This window comes from Spea bombifrons, chromosome 9 (genome assembly GCF_027358695.1).
Source record: "Spea bombifrons isolate aSpeBom1 chromosome 9, aSpeBom1.2.pri, whole genome shotgun sequence".
Classification (NCBI taxonomy): Eukaryota; Metazoa; Chordata; class Amphibia; order Anura; family Pelobatidae; genus Spea; species Spea bombifrons.
This window is the reverse complement of record NC_071095.1, coordinates 15,159,978-15,167,477: the sequence shown is the minus strand read 5'-3', so window position 1 is coordinate 15,167,477 and position 7,500 is coordinate 15,159,978. Positions and strand designations below refer to the sequence as shown.

General features: G+C 48.7%; 15 non-coding genes and 6 pseudogenes across 15 annotated transcripts in view; all 21 read left to right on the top strand.

The window, feature by feature from the left end:
• The first annotated feature begins 499 nt into the window (after positions 1-499).
• LOC128464576 (5S ribosomal RNA) lies at positions 500-618 on the top strand. Its single transcript, XR_008344401.1, has one exon. It is a non-coding gene; the product is annotated as a 5S ribosomal RNA (ribosomal RNA).
• A 210-nt stretch (positions 619-828) lies between these two features.
• Positions 829-947, top strand: LOC128462655 (5S ribosomal RNA). The gene has a single exon (XR_008342592.1). It is a non-coding gene; the product is annotated as a 5S ribosomal RNA (ribosomal RNA).
• A 221-nt stretch (positions 948-1,168) lies between these two features.
• Positions 1,169-1,287, top strand: LOC128465436 (5S ribosomal RNA). The gene has a single exon (XR_008345214.1). It is a non-coding gene; the product is annotated as a 5S ribosomal RNA (ribosomal RNA).
• A 224-nt stretch (positions 1,288-1,511) lies between these two features.
• LOC128464429 (5S ribosomal RNA) lies at positions 1,512-1,630 on the top strand. Its single transcript, XR_008344264.1, has one exon. It is a non-coding gene; the product is annotated as a 5S ribosomal RNA (ribosomal RNA).
• Positions 1,631-1,815: 185 nt separating this feature from the next.
• Positions 1,816-1,934, top strand: LOC128465553 (5S ribosomal RNA). The gene has a single exon (XR_008345325.1). It is a non-coding gene; the product is annotated as a 5S ribosomal RNA (ribosomal RNA).
• A 188-nt stretch (positions 1,935-2,122) lies between these two features.
• LOC128465542 (5S ribosomal RNA) lies at positions 2,123-2,241 on the top strand. Its single transcript, XR_008345314.1, has one exon. It is a non-coding gene; the product is annotated as a 5S ribosomal RNA (ribosomal RNA).
• Positions 2,242-2,465: 224 nt separating this feature from the next.
• Positions 2,466-2,584, top strand: LOC128464249 (5S ribosomal RNA). Its single transcript, XR_008344095.1, has one exon. It is a non-coding gene; the product is annotated as a 5S ribosomal RNA (ribosomal RNA).
• A 288-nt stretch (positions 2,585-2,872) lies between these two features.
• LOC128462654 (5S ribosomal RNA) lies at positions 2,873-2,991 on the top strand. Its single transcript, XR_008342591.1, has one exon. It is a non-coding gene; the product is annotated as a 5S ribosomal RNA (ribosomal RNA).
• Positions 2,992-3,233: 242 nt separating this feature from the next.
• On the top strand, positions 3,234-3,352 carry LOC128465708 (uncharacterized; annotated as a pseudogene).
• Positions 3,353-3,600: 248 nt separating this feature from the next.
• On the top strand, positions 3,601-3,719 carry LOC128464791 (5S ribosomal RNA). Its single transcript, XR_008344606.1, has one exon. It is a non-coding gene; the product is annotated as a 5S ribosomal RNA (ribosomal RNA).
• Positions 3,720-3,946: 227 nt separating this feature from the next.
• On the top strand, positions 3,947-4,055 carry LOC128465905 (uncharacterized; annotated as a pseudogene).
• Positions 4,056-4,297: 242 nt separating this feature from the next.
• Positions 4,298-4,416, top strand: LOC128462651 (5S ribosomal RNA). Its single transcript, XR_008342588.1, has one exon. It is a non-coding gene; the product is annotated as a 5S ribosomal RNA (ribosomal RNA).
• A 185-nt stretch (positions 4,417-4,601) lies between these two features.
• LOC128463760 (5S ribosomal RNA) lies at positions 4,602-4,720 on the top strand. The gene has a single exon (XR_008343637.1). It is a non-coding gene; the product is annotated as a 5S ribosomal RNA (ribosomal RNA).
• Positions 4,721-4,950: 230 nt separating this feature from the next.
• Positions 4,951-5,069, top strand: LOC128463874 (5S ribosomal RNA). Its single transcript, XR_008343744.1, has one exon. It is a non-coding gene; the product is annotated as a 5S ribosomal RNA (ribosomal RNA).
• Positions 5,070-5,263: 194 nt separating this feature from the next.
• On the top strand, positions 5,264-5,382 carry LOC128464588 (5S ribosomal RNA). Its single transcript, XR_008344412.1, has one exon. It is a non-coding gene; the product is annotated as a 5S ribosomal RNA (ribosomal RNA).
• A 306-nt stretch (positions 5,383-5,688) lies between these two features.
• LOC128466307 (uncharacterized) lies at positions 5,689-5,797 on the top strand (annotated as a pseudogene).
• Positions 5,798-5,988: 191 nt separating this feature from the next.
• On the top strand, positions 5,989-6,097 carry LOC128465904 (uncharacterized; annotated as a pseudogene).
• A 311-nt stretch (positions 6,098-6,408) lies between these two features.
• LOC128466264 (uncharacterized) lies at positions 6,409-6,517 on the top strand (annotated as a pseudogene).
• Positions 6,518-6,792: 275 nt separating this feature from the next.
• LOC128465679 (uncharacterized) lies at positions 6,793-6,911 on the top strand (annotated as a pseudogene).
• A 201-nt stretch (positions 6,912-7,112) lies between these two features.
• LOC128462622 (5S ribosomal RNA) lies at positions 7,113-7,231 on the top strand. Its single transcript, XR_008342561.1, has one exon. It is a non-coding gene; the product is annotated as a 5S ribosomal RNA (ribosomal RNA).
• Positions 7,232-7,441: 210 nt separating this feature from the next.
• Positions 7,442-7,500, top strand: part of LOC128463319 (5S ribosomal RNA) — a 119-nt gene continuing 60 nt past the window's right edge. Inside the window, exon 1 of the ribosomal RNA XR_008343221.1 lies at positions 7,442-7,500. This exon is cut by the window's right edge and continues 60 nt beyond it. This is a non-coding gene — a ribosomal RNA (5S ribosomal RNA).

The window sequence follows — 7,500 nt, the reverse complement described above, 5'->3', positions numbered from 1 at the left end:
AGAGAAGTAAAATTATGCTGTTACACAGTTAGTATTCTCATTATTGTAGATGGGAATTACATAGTTTATTCTTTAATCCATTTACTATGGATTTCTCTATGGTTAGTTAGCCGCCATCTTCTGGCCCTTTTTGGTAATGCACTTATCACACATTTCCTTTGCATGTAAACCCCACCCCTGCTCTCTAGTGAGGCACTTCCTGTATCATGACTGCTTGTATCTGCCACATGTAACAGGGACACATGTATTCTGCATGCTAAGCTAGGAAAGCATCATCTTTTGACCGCATAATACTGAAATCCATTCATTCTGCTGTATTCAGTTTGTTGTACAGAATAAACCAGCTCTTGGATGAAAACCGGTATTGGTGAGTTCAGCTATCTGACAAGGATTGTCTGCAGTGGTTATATCTGCTTATTCAGGCCAGGCATAGAGGTCTTACAAGGGATAGATCGCTATCACAACAATCGGAGTCAGAATAAAAATAAAAAACTTTCACACCTGCGGCCATACCACCCTGAAAGCGCGCGATCTCGTCTGATCTCGGAAACTAAGCAGGGTTGGGCCTGGTTAGTACCTGGATGGGAGACCGCCTGGGAATACCAGGTGTTGTAGGCTTTTTCTTTTCTCACAGTCCGGGGAGAGCTTTTTGCCATGTGTTTCTTGCTCATCATCAAAGCTTTAAACCCTTATTTGAACCTTCTCACCTTCTCTGTCCTGTCCCAGGGCTTATAATTCTTTCTGTCTGACGACAAGCAGCAGCAGCAGCAGCAGCAGCAGCAGCAGCAGCAGCAACAGAATAAGAGAAGTAAAATAAAAAACTTTCACACCTGCGGCAATACCACCCTGAAAGCGCCCGATCTCGTCTGATCTCGGAAGCTAAGCAGGGTTGGGCCTGGTTAGTACCTGGATGGGAGACCGCCTGGGAATACCAGGTGTTGTAGGCTTTTAATTTTTTCTCACAGTCCGGGGAGAGCTTTTTGCCATGTGTTTCTTGCTCATCATCAAAGCTTTAAACCCTTATTTGAACCTTCTCACCTTCTCTGTCCTGTCCCAGGGCTTATAATTCTTTCTGTCTGACGACAAGCAGCAGCAGCAGCAGCAGCAGCAGCAGCAGCAGCAGCAGCAGCAGCAACAGAATAAGAGAAGTAAAATAAAAAACTTTCACACCTGCGGCCATACCACCCTGAAAGCGCCTGATCTCGGCTGGTCTCGGAAGCTAAGCAGGGTTGGGCCTGGTTAGTACCTGGATGGGAGACCGCCTGGGAATACCAGGTGTTGTAAGCTTTTAATTTTTTCTCACAGTCCGGGGAGAGCTTTTTGCCATGTGTTTCTTGCTCATCATCAAAGCTTTAAACCCTTATTTGAACCTTCTCACCTTCTCTGTCCTGTCCCAGGGCTTATAATTCTTTCTGTCTGACGATGACAAGCAGCAGCAGCAGCAGCAGCAGCAGCAGCAGCAGCAGCAGCAGCAGCAACAGAATAAGAGAAGTAAAATAAAACACTTTCACACCTGCGGCCATACCACCCTGAAAGCGCCAGATCTCGTCTGATCTCGGAAGCTAAGCAGGGTTGGGCCTGGTTAGTACCTGGATGGGAGACTGCCTGGGAATACCAGGTGTTGTAGGCTTTTAATTTTTTCTCACAGTCCGGGGAGAGCTTTTTGCCATGTGTTTCTTGCTCATCATCAAAGCTTTAAACCCTTATTTGAACCTTCTCACCTTCTCTGTCCTGTCCCAGGGCTTATAATTCTTTCTGTCTGACGACAAGCAGCAGCAGCAGCAGAATAAGAGAAGCAAAATAAAAAACTTTCACACCTGCGGCCATACCACCCTGAAAGCGCCCGATCTCGTCTGATCTCGGAAGCTAAGCAGGGTTGGGCCTGGTTAGTACCTGGATGGGAGACCGCCTGGGAATACCAGGTGTTGTAGGCTTTTAATTTTTTCTCACAGTCCGTGGAGAGCTTTTTGCCATGTGTTTCTTGCTCATCATCAAAGCTTTAAACCCTTATTTGAACCTTCTCACCTTCTCTGTCCTGTCCCAGGGCTTATAATTCTTTCTGTCTGACGACAAGCAGCAGCAGCAGCAACAGAATAAGAGAAGTAAAATAAAACACTTTCACACCTGCGGCCATACCACCCTGAAAGCGCCCGATCTCGTCTGATCTCGGAAGCTAAGCAGGGTTGGGCCTGGTTAGTACCTGGATGGGAGACCGCCTGGGAATACCAGGTGTTGTAGGCTTTTAATTTTTTCTCACAGTCCGGGGAGAGCTTTTTGCCATGTGTTTCTTGCTCATCATCAAAGCTTTAAACCCTTATTTGAACCTTCTCACCTTCTCTGTCCTGTCCCAGGGCTTATAATTATTTCTGTCTGACGACAAGCAGCAGCAGCAGCAGCAGCAGCAGCAGCAGCAGCAGCAGCAGCAGAAGCAGAAGAATAAGAGAAGTAAAATAAAAAACTTTCACACCTGCGGCCATACCACCCTGAAAGCGCGCGATCTCGTCTGATCTCGGAAGCTAAGCAGGGTTGGGCCTGGTTAGTACCTGGATGGGAGACTGCCTGGGAATACCAGGTGTTGTAGGCTTTTTCTTTTCTCACAGTCCGGGGAGAGCTTTTTGCCATGTGTTTCTTGCTCATCATCAAAGCTTTAAACCCTTATTTGAACCTTCTCACCTTCTCTGTCCTGTCCCAGGGCTTATAATTCTTTCTGTCTGACGACAAGCAGCAGCAGCAGCAGCAGTAGCAGCAGCAGTAGCAGCAGCAGCAGCAGCAGCAGCAGCAGCAGCAGCAGCAGCAGCAGCAGCAGCAGCAGCAGCAGCAGCAGCAGCAGCAGCAGCAACAGAATAAGAGAAGTAAAATAAAAAGCTTTCACACCTGCGGCAATACCACCCTGAAAGCGCCCGATCTCGTCTGATCTCGGAAGCTAAGCAGGGTTGGGCCTGGTTAGTACCTGGATGGGAGACCGCCTGGGAATACCAGGTGTTGTAGGCTTTTAATTTTTTCTCACAGTCCGGGGAGAGCTTTTTGCCATGTGTTTCTTGCTCATCATCAAAGCTTTAAACCCTTATTTGAACCTTCTCACCTTCTCTGTCCTGTCCCAGGGCTTATAATTCTTTCTGTCTGACGACAAGCAGCAGCAGCAGCAGCAGCAGCAGCAGCAGCAGCAGCAGCAGCAGCAGCAGCAGCAGCAGCAGCAGCAACAGAATAAGAGAAGTAAAATAAAAAACTTTCACACCTGCGGCCATACCACCCTGGAAGCGCCCGATCACGTCTGATCCCGGAAGCTAAGCAGGGTTGGGCCTAGTTAGTACCTGAATGAGAGACCGCCTGGGAATACCAGGTGTTGTAGGCTTTTAATTTTTTCTCACAGTCCGGGGAGAGCTTTTTGCCATGTGTTTCTTGCTCATCATCAAAGCTTTAAACCCTTATTTGAACCTTCTCACCTTCTCTGTCCTGTCCCAGGGCTTATAATTCTTTCTGTCTGTCGACAAGCAGCAGCAGCAGCAGCAGCTGCAGCAGCAGCAGCAGCAGCAGCAGCAGCAGCAGCAGCAGCAGCAGCAGCAGCAACAGAATAAGAGAAGTAAAATAAAAAACTTTTACACTTGCGGCCATACCACCCTGAAAGCGCCCGATCTCGGCTGGTCTCGGAAGCTAAGCAGGGTTGGGCCTGGTTAGTACCTGGATGGGAGACCGCCTGGGAATACCAGGTGTTGTAGGCTTTTAATTTTTTCTCACAGTCCGGGGAGAGCTTTTTGCCATGTGTTTCTTGCTCATCATCAAAGCTTTAAACCCTTATTTGAACCTTCTCACCTTCTCTGTCCTGTCCCAGGGCTTATAATTCTTTCTGTCTGACGATGACAAGCAGCAGCAGCAGCAGCAGCAGCAGCAGCAGCAGCAGCAGCAGCAGCAGCAACAGAATAAGAGAAGTAAAATAAAACACTTTCACACCTGCGGCCATACCACCCTGAAAGCGCCTGATCTCGGAAGCTAAGCAGGGTTGGGCCTGGTTAGTACCTGGATGGGAGACCGCCTGGGAATACCAGGTGTTGTAGGCTTTTAATTTTTTCTCACAGTCCGGGGAGAGCTTTTTGCCATGTGTTTCTTGCTCATCATCAAAGCTTTAAACCCTTATTTGAACCTTCTCACCTTCTCTGTCCTGTCCCAGGGCTTATAATTCTTTCTATCTGACGACAAGCAGCAGCAGCAGCAGCAGCAGCAGCAGCAGCAGCAGCAGCAGCAGCAGCAGCAGCAGCAGCAGCAGCAACAGAATAAGAGAAGTAAAATAAAAAACTTTCACACCTGCGGCCATACCACCCTGAAAGCGCCCGATCTCGTCTGGTCTCGGAAGCTAAGCAGGGTTGGGCCAGGTTAGTACCTGGATGGGAGACCGCCTGGGAATACCAGGTGTTGTAGGCTTTTAATTTTTTCTCACAGTCCGGGGAGAGCTTTTTGCCATGTGTTTCTTGCTCATCATCAAAGCTTTAAACCCTTATTTGAACCTTCTCACCTTCTCTGTCCTGTCCCAGGGCTTATAATTCTTTCTGTCTGACGACAAGCAGCAGCAGCAACAGAATAAGAGAAGTAAAATAAAAAACTTTCACACCTGCGGCCATACCACCCTGAAAGCGCCCAATCTCGTCTGATCTCGGAAGCTAAGCAGGGTTGGGCCTGGTTAGTACCTGGATGGGAGACCGCCTGGGAATACCAGGTGTTGTAGGCTTTTAATTTTTTCTCACAGTCCGGGGAGAGCTTTTTGCCATGTGTTTCTTGCTCATCATCAAAGCTTTAAACCCTTATTTGAACCTTCTCACCTTCTCTGTCCTGTCCCAGGGCTTATAATTCTTTCTGTGTGACGACAAGCAGCAGCAGCAGCAGCAGCAGCAGCAGCAGCAGCAGCAGCAGCAGCAGCAGCAGCAACAGAATAAGAGAAGTAAAATAAAAAACTTTCACACCTGCGGCCATACCACCCTGAAAGCGCCCGATCTCGTCTGATCTCGGAAGCTAAGCAGGGTTGGGCCTGGTTAGTACCTGGATGGGAGACCGCCTGGTAATACCAGGTGTTGTAGGCTTTTAATTTTTTCTCACAGTCCGGGGAGAGCTTTTTGCCATGTGTTTCTTGCTCATCATCAAAGCTTTAAACCCTTATTTGAACCTTCTCACCTTCTCTGTCCTGTCCCAGGGCTTATAATTCTTTCTGTCTGACGACAAGCAGCAGCAGCAGCAGCAGCAACAGAATAAGAGAAGTAAAATAAAACGCTTTCACACCTGCGGCCATACCACCCTGAAAGCGCCCGATCTCGTCTGATCTCGGAAGCTACGCAGGGTTGGGCCTGGTTAGTACCTGGATGGGAGACTGCCTGGGAATACCAGGTGTTGTAGGCTTTTTCTTTTCTCACAGTCCGGGGAGAGCTTTTTGCCATGTGTTTCTTGCTCATCATCAAAGCTTTAAACCCTTATTTGAACCTTCTCACCTTCTCTGTCCTGTCCCAGGGCTTATAATTCTTTCTGTCTGACGACAAGCAGAAGCAGAAGCAGAAGCAGCAGAAGCAGAAGAAGCAGAAGCAGCAGCAGCAGAAGCAGCAGCAGCAGCAGAAGCAGCAGCAGAAGCAGCAGCAGCAGAAGCAGCAGCAGAAGCAGCAGCAGCAGCAGCAGCAGCAGAATAAGAGAAGTAAAATAATAAACTTTCACACCTGCAGCCATACCACCCTGAAAGCGCCTGATCTCGGAAGCTAAGCAGAGTTGGGCCTGGTTAGTACCTGGATGGGAGACCGCCTGGGAATACCAGGTGTTGTAGGCTTTTAATTTTTTCTCACAGTCCGGGGAGAGCTTTTTGCCATGTGTTTCTTGCTCATCATCAAAGCTTTAAACCCTTATTTGAACCTTCTCACCTTCTCTGTCCTGTCCCAGGGCTTATAATTCTTTCTGTCTGACGACGACACGCAGCAGCAGCAGCAACAGAATAAGAGAAGTAAAATAAAACACTTTCACACCTGCGGCCATACCACCCTGAAAGCGCCTGATCTCGGAAGCTAAGCAGGGTTGGGCCTGGTTAGTACCTGGATGGGAGACCGCCTGGGAATACCAGGTGTTGTAGGCTTTTAATTTTTTCTCACAGTCCGGGGAGAGCTTTTTGCCATGTGTTTCTTGCTCATCATCAAAGCTTTAAATCCTTATTTGAACCTTCTCACCTTCTCTGTCCTGTCCCAGGGCTTATAATTCTTTCTGTCTGACGACAAGCAGCAGCAGCAGCAGCAGCAGCAGCAGCAGCAGCAGCAGCAGCAGCAGCAGCAGCAGCAGCAGCAGCAGCAGCAGCAGCAGCAGCAGCAGCAGCAGCAGCAGCAGCAGCAGCAGCAGCAGCAGCAGCAGCAGCAGCAGCAGAATAAGAGAAGTAAAATAAAAAACTTTCACACCTGCGGCCATACCACCCTGAAAGCGCCTGATCTCGGAAGCTAAGCAGAGTTGGGCCTGGTTAGTACCTGGATGGGAGACCGCCTGGGAATACCAGGTGTTGTAGGCTTTTAATTTTTTCTCACAGTCCGGGGAGAGCTTTTTGCCATGTGTTTCTTGCTCATCATCAAAGCTTTAAACCCTTATTTGAACCTTCTCACCTTCTCTGTCCTGGCCCAGGGCTTATAATTCTTTCTGTCTGACGACAAGCAGCAGCAGCAGCAGCAGAAGCAGCAGCAGCAGCAGCAGAAGCAGCAGCAGCAGCAGAAGCAGCAGCAGCAGCAGCAGAAGCAGCAGCAGCAGCAGCAGCAACAGAATAAGAGAAGTAAAATAAAACACTTTCACACCTGCGGCCATACCACCCTGAAAGCGCCCGATCTTGTCTGATCTCGGCAGCTAAGCAGGGTTGGGCCTGGTTATTACCTGGATGGGAGACCGCCTGGGAGTACCAGGTTTTGTAGGCTTTTTCTTTTCTCACAGTCCAGGGAGAGCTTTTTGCCATGTGTTTCTTGCTCATCATCAAAGCTTTAAACCCTTATTTGAACCTTCTCACCTTCTCTGTCCTGTCCCAGGGCTTATAATTCTTTCTGTCTGACGACAAGCAGCAGCAGCAGCAGCAGCAGCAGCAGCAACAGAATAAGAGAAGTAAAATAAAACACTTTCACACCTGCGGCCATACCACCCTGAAAGTGCCCGATCTCGTCTGATCTCGGAAGCTAAGCAGGGTTGGGCCTGGTTAGTACCTGGATGGGAGACCGCCTGGGAATACCAGGTGTTGTAGGCTTTTTCTTTTCTCACAGTCCGGGGAGAGCTTTTTGCCATGTGTTTCTTGCTCATCATCAAAGCTTTAAACCCTTATTTGAACCTTCTCACCTTCTCTGTCCTGTCCCAGGGCTTATAATTATTTCTGTCTGATGCCAAGCAGCAGCAGCAGCAGCAGCAGCAGCAGCAGCAGCAGCAGCAGAATAAGAGAAGTAAAATAAAAACCTTTCACACCTGCGGCCATACCACCCTGAAAGTGCCCGATCTCGTCTGATCTCGGAAGCTAAGCAG